Below are 13,145 nucleotides of genomic sequence, written 5' to 3' on the forward strand. Positions count from 1 at the left end.
GTAATTAGTCTGTGATTATAATCAGTGCTCAGTGGAAACATAAAAAATGCCTCTCAGCAACTTAGCAATGAGTATAAACAGTTCGCTTTGATAAATGTACTGTTTCCATGACATAGATTTGAGTCAAAGATGACACAGTTGCATCATTAGACTGATTTCTGTTAAGAATCAGAACAGTGCCCCTGCAATGAAAGACAAAACAAGAAACAATTAGCAGATTGGATTCCTGATTCTGACCATCCAGTGATCCGCCCTGCCAAAGTGCGAGGGCACGAACACCTAGTGCTCACAGGTTCAGCCATGTGTTCATTATCCCCCATCATGTCACTCTCTCGCCGGCTCCCAAAAGAAAAGGTACTTGAGAGTGCTGCTGAAGGACTTCCTGCAACATCACCGCAGTAAGGGGCAACCACTACAGGACAGAGGAGAAAAAAGAAAAGAAATACTTTCTTGTGGGGGGGCGTTTACAGAGAAACGCAGCTCCCAAGTATATTAAAAGCGCCCTGCTCTTAAAGTTGCCGTGATTCCGTGTTCAATGCCACCCCTATAGCGTTTATTTCTTAATTTCAAAATATTTGATTTTTATTTTGATACAACAAACTTAAAAGCCTCAATTTTAGCTCGGGATTTGAGTACGAGAGGAGGGGCCAAAGAGAGAGGTAACTCCCCCTGCCCCACAGCAGTGACAGACATGTTTAATTCTAGAACCTCATTTGCATGTCCTGGGCAGTTGCCCACCGAAACCAGCAGCGGACCTGCATATTAAATATCTGCAGATTTAATGAAGGACTCCAGTAGTTTCTGGCACGAGTCCTTCCCTCCTGCTCAGAAGGATATAATTGAAAACAGCAGGAACAAAGGGGACGTAAGCAGGCAAACCTCTGAGTCGATGTCAACTGATGGGCAGGCTGTTAAAACTGCCTCTTGTGATCATGTCATTGCACCCTCCACTATGTGTAAAATACCTTGCAGAGCATTTTACACTGACAACACAGTGCTGTAAGTTCAAGTTGCCATTTAACTATTCCAAATAAAACTGATAATACACAGGGCATTAATTTTTCAAGATAAGTGGTATTGATGCCGTGGAAAAATTGTCTCGAACACATCATCAGCAGCACGGTGGCACAGTGGTTAGCACTGCTGTTTCACAGTGCCAGCCACCCAGGTTCAAGTCTAGCCTCAGGTCACTGTCTGTGTGGAGTTTGCACATTCTCCCGCGCGTCTGCGTGGGTTTCCTCCGGGTGCTCCGCTTTCCTCCCACAGCCCAAAGATGTACAGGTTAGGTGGATTGGCCGTGCTAAATTGACCCTCAGTGTCCCAAGATATGTATGTTAGAGGGATTAGCGGGGTAAATGTGTGGGGTTTTGGGGTAGGACCTGGCTATGATACTCTGTCAGAGAGCCAGCGCAGACTCGATGGGCTGAATGGTCTCCTTCTGCACTGTAGGTATTCTAACTAGAACCTTAGGTTATAGATGACATGGTCATATGCTCAGTAGCAGTCCTTTTGCTTTCTCTGACAATATGTCTCCATCACAACCTGGGAAAAGCACCCCTTAATGTATGAATTTTCCCTTTTCCCATTCCGGTCAGTCTCTTTCATTGAGATGGTATCTTGTGCTGAATTAGGGACAGTTTGCTGCTGTGGGTCTAACTTCAGTGTAAACTCCATTAAAATTAACCAAACTCCTTTCTAACACAGAGAGGAAATCATTCTTGACTGGATTGAACAATCTCGCCTGAGACTCAGCTCCGGTCCCGGAGGTGAAAGGTCAGTGCAACCATCGCACTGTTTAGCAACACCATCAGTGTTGCCCTAAAAAAGCATTGCAAAAAAACCCACATTATTTACTTCAATGTGATTGGTGGTCTACCCTGATTGGTGACATTTCTTTTGTTGGACCCATGGAGATCTCCTTGACTTGTCGTCAGACTCAAACTAACACCAAAGAAAGGGAAATTCGTGCCGCAGAGATCTGTGGGGAATGGGTTTTTGAGGAGTTGGGAAGATTCTGTGAACCTTTAAAAATGGCAGGCAAGTCCTGCCCCCTTTTCCGACAGACTGAAATTTTTGCCGGTAGTTGAAAGAAGATAGGTCATGATTCATACAAGAGGAAAACTCAAACTCATCAGGGTCATTTGAACTCAGTACTAATTTAACTGTTGCAAAGACCTTAACCACAGTGTAGAAGTCAGGAATTGAGACAGGAGAAGTAAACACTTTTGTAGGGTGGATAATGCCTTTATATCTGTGATAATCTAAAGGACTATTATTTTATCATTATGAATGCTTGGCTGAGTTTCAAAGCTACAATTATCTCAGCAGAAGCTCTGAGTTCAGTTGACAGTTCAAAGAGACTCAGCTGTCTTTGATGTGGGGTCTGAGTAGAAGTTTGTAAGTTTGTTTGTTTTTAGAAGAGATTAACCAATTAACCATTCAGGCATTGAATGGGTTTTATGAATGGGATTTTTGTCATTATCAACAGTCTATGAATGGCAGCTGTATTAGATTGTTGGAACACTTTTGTTCATCTACAAATGGCTCCTGAAATCTGTCAATGGTAGAAACTGAGTGAGTGGCTATAGATGACATGGAGGGTTAGAGGGGCCATAGAGGGTGGGTGGAGAGATGAGGGAGTGCGAAGAGTGAGAGGGCTAGGGGGCCTAACAGCTCCTGAAATAACAGGGACAAAGTCCAAATGAACTGAGACGGGTCTTTTAATTAGCCCACCTGCCCCATAGCCACCTACATTTTGCTTCTGGGGTCAGCGGCCCTGGCCTCATCCCGCACTCACCCTGAGGAGTGAAAATCATATGGTCTGGAGTCCTTTCATCCCTATTCGGGGGAACCACCTTGGCAGCAAAAATCCAGCCCCAGATCTTTGTCGACAGCTTTCTTTGAGGTTAGTAACAAGGCTGATCCCAAAACCAGGCCCGTGTGCATGCTGAGCTATTGCTATTGGAAACAGTTAACATTATCAAAGATTGTAACATTATCCCCAATGGCGATAAAAATGGGAAATGTGTAAGAAAGCCGCTGGCACAAAGGAACAATGTTTTAAGGAGAATATTTCAGAAATCATCACTGTTTTAAAGTGAAGCATCCTTGGACTTTTACACAGTTTGGCTTCAAATTGTGCATCCCCCCTTAAATGTGATTCAGTAAAAACTTCTCTCAAATTGAATATTCCCATCACTGGAGGGATGGGTTGAAATTAAGCAGGGTCTAATTGGACACATATGACAAATCCACTTCTGCAGAGTGCGTGCAAGAGATACTGCGATTTATGTCTACTTCCAGTGACTGGAACTGGGGTGATAATGTCATTGAGGACATGACTCAGTCTGAAATCCATTCAAGGTACAAGGAACATGTTTTATCAAAGGCACAGTAAGCAGTCTCACAACACCAGATTAAAGTCCAACAAGTTTATTTGGAATCTCGAGCTTTCGGAGCACTGCTCCTTCATCAGGTGAGTGGAGAGGTAGACTTTACAAACATGGCATATGTAGAAAAGTCCAATTGCAGGATAATAATGTCATTGTCTATATATGCCGTGTCTGTGAAACCTATCTCTCACTCACCCGATGAAGGAGCAGCGCTCCAAAAGCTCGTGATTCCAAATGAGCCTGTTGGACTTTAACCTGGTGTTGTGAGACTTCTCACTGCGCCCCAACCCAGTCCAACACCGGCATCTCCACCCCATTATCAAAGGTAAGGGGAGGCAGTGGCATGGTGGTATTATCACTGGACTAGCAATCCAGAGACCCAGGTTAAGGTTTTGGGGACCCGTGTTCAATCCCACCATGGCAGATGGTGACATTTGGATTTGATAAAAACCTGGAACAAAAAGTCTAAAGATGAGAATGAATCGATAATTGTAAAAACCCATCTGGTTCACTCCTGTCCTTTAAAGAAGGAAATCTGACATCGTTGCCTGGCTTATATGTGACTCCAGACCCACAGCAATGTGGTTGACTCTTAATTGCTGTCGGGGATGGGTAATAAATGCTGGCCCAGCCAACGATGCCCACATCCCACGCATGAATAAAAAAAAAATCAAAGTTTATTACTAATTTTTAAGTGCATCAGCTGGTCACGTGAATGCTCGTCAAACCTGAAGCTCAGATGCATTTTAAAGGTCTTGGTGAGAGAGTGAAGATTGTCCAAATGTACAAATGTCCTGGGGGCTGAATGCTAAGAAATTTAATTATAAGTTTTTCATTGGCTGGAACAAGAACATTTCACTTCATAGAACATAGAACATAGAAAGTCACAGCACAAACAGGCCCTTCGGCCCACAAGTTGCGCCGATCACATCCCCACCTCTAGGCCTATCTATAGCCCTCAATCCCATTAAATCCCATGTACTCATCCAGAAGTCTCTTAAAAGACCCCAACGAGTTTGCCTCCACCACCACCGACGTCAGCCGATTCCACTCACCCACCACCCTCTGAGTGAAAAACTTACCCCTGACATCCCCCCTGTACCTACCCCCCAGCACCTTAAACCTGTGTCCTCTCGTAGCAACCATTTCAGCCCTTGGAAATAGCCTCTGAGAGTCCACCCTATCCAGACCCCTCAACATCTTGTAAACCTCTATCAGGTCACCTCTCATCCTTCGTCTCTCCAGGGAGAAGAGACCAAGCTCCCTCAACCTATCCTCATAAGGCATGCCCCCCAATCCAGGCAACATCCTTGTAAATCTCCTCTGCACCCTTTCAATGGCTTCAACATCTTTCCTGTAATGACGTGACCAGAACTGCGCGCAGTACTCCAAGTGGGGTCTAACCAGGGTCCTATAAAGCTGCAGCATTATCTCCCGACTCCTAAACTCAATCCCTCGATTAATGAAGGCTAGTACGCCATACGCCTTCTTGACCGCATCCTCCACCTGCGAGGCCGATTTAAGAGTCCTATGGACCCGGACCCCAAGGTCCTTCTGATCCTCTACACTGCTAAGAATGGTACCCTTCATTTTATACTGCTGCTCCATCCCATTGGATCTGCCAAAATGGATCACTACACACTTATCCGGGTTGAAGTCCATCTGCCACTTCTCCGCCCAGTCTTGCATTCTATCTATGTCTCGCTGCAACTTCTGACATCCCTCCAAACTATCCACAACACCACCTACCTTGGTGTCGTCAGCAAACTTACCAACCCATCCCTCCACTTCCTCATCCAGGTCATTTATGAAAATTCATGCGCACTTCAAGTTGGCCAACTAGCAGCTCAAGGTATTTCCTGCTTATTAGTGCTATTGGAAGAGATAAATCCCAGATGACTGTGAGCCAAGTGTCTTGGTGGAGAATCGCAGCTCCAGCAAAATTATAATTTCATTGCTCAGTGCTAACGGAACATTGCTCACTGTTCCCCAAAAACAGCTTCTCACAAAGTTCTTGCAGTCTTGTCAGCAAAGCTGTTCTGATTTCCAGCATTGGTTTGAATATTGCTCCCACTGTAGGGAATCTGGGGCATCAGTGAGCCAGGGGCTCAGCGCAGTGTCCGAGCAACCAATCAGGATGAGCGTTCACTATAGAGAGCAAAAAAATCAGAAAACTTGAATGAAATTTAAATCAAAATAAAGATTGAGACCGAGACATGGATTTAGAGAAGAACCTCAAAGCAAAAGGACAAAATCTTCTTTTTTCAAATCTGCATTTATTTAAAGTTGAAAGTTTATTTATCATTGTCACAAGTAGGCTTACATTAACACTGCAATGAAGTTAATGTGAAAATCTCCTAGTCGCCACACTCCGACGCCTGTTCAGGTACACTGAGGGAGAATTTAGAGTGGCCAATGCACCCTAACCAGCACGTCTTTCGGACTGTGGGAGGAAACCGGAGCACCCGGAGGAAACCCACACAGACATGGGGAGAACGTGCAGACTTCGCACAGACAGTGGCCCAAGCCGGGAATCGAACCTGGGTTCCTGGCGCTGTGAGGCAACAGAGCTAACCACTGTGCCACCTGTGCTGCCCATGTTTCCTTCTGGGGGGGATGACACTCCACACACATTAAATTGGTTATTCAGGGCCAGAGACTTTGGCCGCGATTCTCCCATTGTGACCTGCAACCTTTCTGACGGGTGGCGGTGGGAGATGCGCGTCACAAGCCTTGTTCCAAGATTTGCTCATGCGTCGGGAACACATGCGTATCTCCCAGAGCCGGCTACAATCGCCAGTCAGACCACGCTGGAAATCGGCGGGAAGGCAGGTAAGTCATTTGAATCTTTTTAAAATGTATTTTAAATATGTTTTCAATGTAATTATCGGGAACTTACCAGTCCCAATTGAATCTCCCACTTCACCAGGAGTACTTCATTCCGGTGGGAACTAGTGGAAGACCCCACCGGAATAAAGGGGGGTGGGCAGTGGGGGGTGGTGCTCCCTGGGCATGGGCATCCTGGCAGTGCCAGCCTGTGCCCCCTGGCACTGCCCAATGGGCAAAGTGCCCATGCCCAGTGGGCACCTTGGCTCTGCCCACCAGGCCATCGGGTAGTGCCAAGGGGGCGGGCCTATTATGCGTGGGGCCTAGGGGCGATTAGTGGGGTGAGGGGTCCCGCTGCCAGGGGTCATTCTGGGCTGGAGGGAGGGTAGCGATTGGGGTGGGCTGGGGGGGGGGGGGGGGGGGGGGGCGTGGTCTGCTGGGGGGGGGGCTGCCTCCCTGGGGGGGGGGTCTGGCCCCGGGGGGGTTCAGTGGGAGGAGAGTCTGCTGGGGTGAGGAGGGTGGGGGGATCGCCACTGCTGGGGGGGGGGGGGGGGGGGGGGGTGGGCTGGACATCGGGGCGCTCTGGGATGGGGGGGGCGGTCAGGGCTGGCCCGGGAATTGTTGTGGGGGTCACGATCGGGCCGTGGGGTGGCTGGAGGGGCAGCACTGCAGGGGTCCTGGGCTGGCCAGTGATCGACCTGGCCAGCAAACGGGGAGACTGACAGATCGGGACACTGCGCATGCACAGAGTTCCAGGACTGTCAAAGTCCGGCGCAAATAAGCCCCACCCCCCGGGTTTTTAACAAGATTCACGATTGGGATCTCTGCAGTGCCCAGAGTGCGGAGATTCGGGTGTGAAGCTGAACTGACGGAACAGTTGGGATTTAGAACAGTTTTCCCACCAATTCAGCACTTTTGGGAGAATCGCGGCCATTGTTCAAAAGTAATTATGACTTATGACACGGTTAAGGAGCCAATGATTCTTGATTGAACAGGGGTCAGGTTTAATAGGGAAAATAGTAATTAGGTTATTCTTCTGAGTTGGAAGTGATTCCTCTGCAGATTCCATGATCAGAGAGTAATACAGTGCAGCCTGTGGTGGAGCAGGGTTCCTTGAATAGCAACTTCCAGATTTCCAGGTTTAGCTGCGGATGTCTGGGCACCAGAAGTTTCTGCCAGTTGTTTTGACAGTAATTACGACAATCACGACAGCCTCATGATTATTAATACAGCAAAATGTGGGGCCATAATCTCTCTCCATGCATTAAGCACATATCATGCTGGTGGAGTAACTAAATCCGTCAGGCTGCTGTACTGATTGAATAACGGAGAGGTGCAGGTGATGGTGGCAGAGAAATGAATGCAGCAGATAAAATGGGGAATTATATCTAAATTACCTCTGTTTGATTGCTATCAAAACGTTATGTAAAACAGACACTAATTAGGAAACACAGAGAATGATACCATCGTGAAAAGATTGAGTGCGACAATTAAATTATAAACCGCAGTCCATTTAGATAGAAACCACAGAGGTTTCACTGATCATCTTTTTAATTTTAGTTCTTGCGTAAACGGCAATGCGCTAATAGCAGTCACACTGTCTGAAAATAAAGCTGAGTGGTTTGATTTCCATAAGCATACATCGCAGTGGAGTCATGTCAAGCTGGATTAATCTGACAGGACAAATATTAACCCAAAACAGAGAATATTCTAACAACAGTCTACATTTCTACACTGTTCAGTGCACAGAGACATCATAAGAAAACATTGTAGGTAAATCAGAATAAGTAGATATTGAGTAGGAAACGGGGATTAGGAGGTCAATCCATAAAGCGCAACAGTATGGGCAAAGGGAAAGGCCTCGAGAAGGCATTTGAACCGAGGGAAGGAGTTTGCAGAGTAGAGATACTGAAGGAGGGAATTCCAGGTGCTGGGGGACTAATGATTGAAGTATCCTGAAGACATTCCATAATAGATTGGCTACATGGAGACATATTCTGCTGCCAAATTTCTCTTGTTCATATGGGGTGTCACGGTGGCACAGTGGTTAGCACTGCTGCCTCGCAGCGCCAGGGATCCCAGGTTCAATTCCCGGCTTGGGTCACTGTCTGTGTGGAGTTTGCACATTCTACCCTTGTCTGCGTGGGTTTCCTCCGGGTGCTCCGGTTTCCTCCCACAGTCGAAAGATGTGTAGATTAGGTTGATTAGCCATGGTAAATTGACCCTGGTGTCAGGGAGATTAGCAGGATAAATGTGTGAAATTACAGGAATAGGGCCTGAGTGGAATTGTGGTCGGTACTGACTCGATGGGACGAATGGCCTCCTTCTGCACTGTAGGGATTCTATGATTCTATGATCTGACATTTGGGAATTTGTGAAATGTGACTCACAGCTTGATGTTGTTACAAAGAGCAGAAACTTCTTCCGATTACACCCTGTCCACTGGGAACCAGAGGCATAAAAATCCCAGTCACCTTGGTAACTGAACTTCCATTGGCTCTTCATGCCAATATAGAATCCAATGGTATTATTCAAAGAAAGGCAAGTCGTTTGTGTTGTGTTCTGGATATCTCTCTCTCAACCATTATATCAAAACCAGGATTTTGGTGATTTGTCTCATTTCTGTTTGTGGAATTGCGCTGCGTAAAAATAACTTTTTCTAATTAAAATATTTAAATATGACAACATATAATTCTTAAAAGCTATCCATCTCTTTAGTTCCAATTTAAGCAATATCCCCATAGACAGAAATCCTGCTTCAGAACCAATTAGCACCAAAACAGATATGCCCATGTGGATGCTAGATTTCCAGCCTTTCAACCCCTCTGGACAGATACAGAAATACACCTGTCTTCCGCCTCCCATACAGCAGTTTCCAGAAAAAGAATTATCTGCAAACAACAGAACTTCAGAGAAAGAGACTTAGGCCGGAACTCTACCACCTTGCCCCCCACGGAATCGGCACGGGTGAGGGTCCAACAACGGAAATCTCCATTGACCTCGGGTGGGAATGTTTGATCTCGCCCGAGTGAAGTCGTAAAATCCCACCCTTAGTTTCTTTGGTGGTGGTAGTTGGATCAGCTCAGAGGGTAAGAGTCGGGCCTGTGGGGGAGGGGTGAGAATCCTGTGAGAGTGGGGGGAATCCCATTGTGGGTTGAGGGAAGTGGGGAATACCATGGGGGGGAATGGTTAGTTGGGAGGGTGAGGTAGTTCAGTAGGAGGTTACGGGAGTCTCCAGCAGGATTGGAGATGTGGGAGGGGGAGGTTCCATGGGAGGAGGTTCGATCTGGGTCTTAATAACAGTTACCCAGAAGTTGGAAGAGGTTTTAATTCTTTGATCTTTTTCTGAGCAGCTATTAGTCCAACCCTGTCGGAGCCATGCAAAGTTTGTGATTTAAATCACATTTTCGGTTGGGTCACAGCACAGCGCAACAACCTAGAGGAAGTTTGCACTTCAGGGCAATTGGCATGAAAGCACTTACCTGTGAAGTTCCGAGAGGGATTTGCCAGCACATCGTTGGATTATCCCCCACCAATCCGACAGTGGGGAGCTCTGACATTAGCGTAGAATAAATAGAGAATCAGATCATTGAATCCCTCCAGTGCAGAAGGAGGCTATTCGGCCCATCATGTCTGCACTGATTCTCTGACAGAGCATCTTACCCAGGTTCACACCCTGCCCTATCCCCCAACTACATGCATTTACTCCGCTAATCCCCCTAACCTACATATCATGGGACACAAAGGGGCAATTCAACATGGCTGATCCATCTAACCTGCACATCTTTCGGGGTGTGGGAGGAAACCGGAGCACCCAGAGGAAACCCACGCAGACACGGGAAGAACATGCAAACTCCACACAGGCAGTCACCCCAGGCCGGGAATCGAACCTGGGTCCCTGGAGCTGTGAGGCAGCAGTGCTAACGACTGTGCCACTGTGCTGCCCACATAGTAATACAAATGCAGTGATAATTCCTGTGCTATGGCTTTTTCTGATCTTATTGTGTCACAGATGGCCATCACCTGACATTGCCCTGTCAGTTACACTTCCTGTGGAGTCATTGATCACTCTCAGAGTTTACAGCAAGAAATAGAAAATCTGCTTCAGAATAAAACAAATGAAAAGTAAATCAAATAAAAACAAAGGAAGAATAGTATACATTCTTACACAATTAGTGCAATTTTACGTCAGAAAACCAATACAAAATGCTCACCCGCAAGATTATTGAATAGAAATGATATTATATTGTTTCAACTTGGTCTTTGTGGTAATTAATGTTTGCCATGAGCCATAGAGCCAACATATTGGTAAATAAACTAGCTCGGCGTTCAAACACCCTGCATCAATTGCCCCAGTGTTACCATAACATGATAACTATTTAACATTAATGCATGGTTAAAAATATTAACTGTGTCTGCATGGAGTTTGTACGTTCTTCCTGTGTCTGCGTAGGTTTCCTCCGGGTGCTCTGGTTTCCTCCCATAGCACGAAAGATGTGCTGGTTAGGTGCATTGGTCATGCTAAATTCTCCCTCACTGTACCCGAACAGGTGCCACAGTGTGGCAATTAGGGGATTTTCACAGTAACTTCATTGCAGTATTAATATAAGTACAGTAAGAAGTCTCACAACACCAGGTTAAAGTCCAACAGGTTTATTTGGTAGCAAATACCATAAGCTTTCGGAGCACAGCTCCTTCGTCAGATGAAGTGGATATCTGTTCTCCAACAGTGCACAGACACAGAAATCAAGTTACAGAATACTAATTAGAATGCAAATTTCTACAGCCAGCCAGGTCTTAAAGGTACAGACAATGTGGGTGGAGGGAGCATTCAACACAGGTTAAAGAGATGTGTATTGTCTCCAGACAGAACAGCTAGTGAGATTCTGCAAGATCAGGGGGAAAGCTGTGGGGGTTACTGATAATGTGACATAAATCCAACATCCCGGTTTAGGCCGTCCTCATGTGTGCGAAACTTGGCTATCAGTTTCTGCTCAGCGACTCTGCGCTGTCGTGTGTCATGAAGGCCGCCTTGGAGAATGCTTACCTGAAGATCCAAGGCTGAATGCCCGTGACTGCTGAAGTGCTCCCCCACAGGAAGAGAACAGTCTTGCCTGATGATTGTCAAGCGGTTTTCATTCATCCGTTGTCATAGCGTCTGCATGGTTTCCCCAATGTACCATGCCTCGGGACATCCTTTCCTGCAGCGTATCAGGTAGACAACGTTGGCCGAGTTGCAAGAGTAGGTATCGTGTACCTGGTAGATGGTGTTCTCACGTGAGATGATGGCATCCGTGTCGATGATCCGGCACGTCTTGCAGAGGTTGCTGTGGCAGGGTTGTGTGGTGTCGTGGTCACTGTTCTCCTGAAGGCTGGGTAGTTTGCTGCGGACAATGGTCTGTTTGAGGTTGCGTGGTTGTTTGAAGGCAAGAAATGGGGGTGTGGGGATGGCCTTGGCGAGATGTTCGTCTTCATCAATGTCATGTTGAAGGCTCCGGAGGAGATGCCATAGCTTCTCCACTCCGGGGAAGTACTGGACGACGAAGGGTACTCTGTCCACCGTGTCCCGTGTTTGTCTTCTGAGGAGGTCGGTGCGGTTTTTCGCTGTGGCATGTCGGAACTGTTGATCGATGAGTCGAGCGCCATATCCTGTTCTTATGAGGGCATCTTTCAGCGTCTGGAGGTGTCTGTTGCGATCCTCCTCATCCGAGCAGATCCTGTGTATTCGGAGGGCTTGTCCATAGGGGATGGCTTCTTTTACGTGTTTAGGGTGGAAGCTGGAGAAGTGGAGCATCATGAGGTTATCCGTGGGCTTGCTATAAGCCCGTGGGCTTAATATAAGCCATACATGTGACTGATAAATAAACTTTTTACTTTTAACTGTAATTATTCTCGGTGATGGTTACTAAGAACCATTGCCATTTTCGTAACATCTTTATTCTCTGCAAGGCATCATAATCCCATTATTCTATATTTGCAGTTGCATGCTCTAAAGCCTATATTAAGATACAGTGCATTGAATGGATATTTGTCTTTTGAAGTAAGTTAGGCAAGATTCACTCTCCTACAATTTTATCTGTTTATTTTAATATAGAAAGACACAAGTTTTAAACGCCGGGCATTTGAAATTGCTGCCTTCCCTGGAGTTTGCATATGGCTGGAGACGCAGGGCTGTGACTGCAAGGGGTTCACTCAGTTGGGTACCTGCTTCTTTTCGCCATCATTTTTATTTTTACCCAAGTTCCCTGATGATGTGGGAAGATTCTCTCAGCGTGCGTGCCAGCTGTTTAGTCTTCAGATACACTACATGGAGATGTGGGGAGAATCCAAATGCGAGTGACAACCCTTGAGGATTTCTCTGGTTTGAATTAATTTTACCCTGAATATTTTTTAAAAGCGTATTTTCTGAGAACTTGCGGCTCACCTCATTAGAGAAATATATTGCTTATATATGACAATTACTTGAAATTGGTTCTATTCAGATCTAATACCTTGAAGTGTGGTAATAAGATTACTGAGATTTTTAAAATCAGTACACATTAAGGCACTGACAGAACTAGCAGTATTCCGTTAAATGACTTTAGAAAAGTCAGAAGTCTCACAACACCAGGTTAAAGTCCAACAGGTTTATTTGGAATCACGAGCTTTCAGAGCACTGCTCCTTCATCAGGTGAGTCAAGCTGATGAAGGAGCAATCTGATGAAGTTTCATCACCTGATGAAGGAGTAGCGCTCTGAAAGCTCGTGCTACAAAATAAACCTGTTGGACTTTAGCCTGGTGTTGTGAGACTTCTTACTGTGTTTACCCCAGTCCAACGCCAGCAACTTCACAGCATGACTTTAAAATAAGCTAAGAAGAACCAATTTACATGTATGAGATGCAGTGATTGATTCAAATAAGTGATTATGAGTGTAAAACATAAATGCA

Source organism: Mustelus asterias, chromosome 21 (genome assembly GCF_964213995.1).
Source record: "Mustelus asterias chromosome 21, sMusAst1.hap1.1, whole genome shotgun sequence".
NCBI classification, from domain to species: domain Eukaryota; kingdom Metazoa; phylum Chordata; class Chondrichthyes; order Carcharhiniformes; family Triakidae; genus Mustelus; species Mustelus asterias.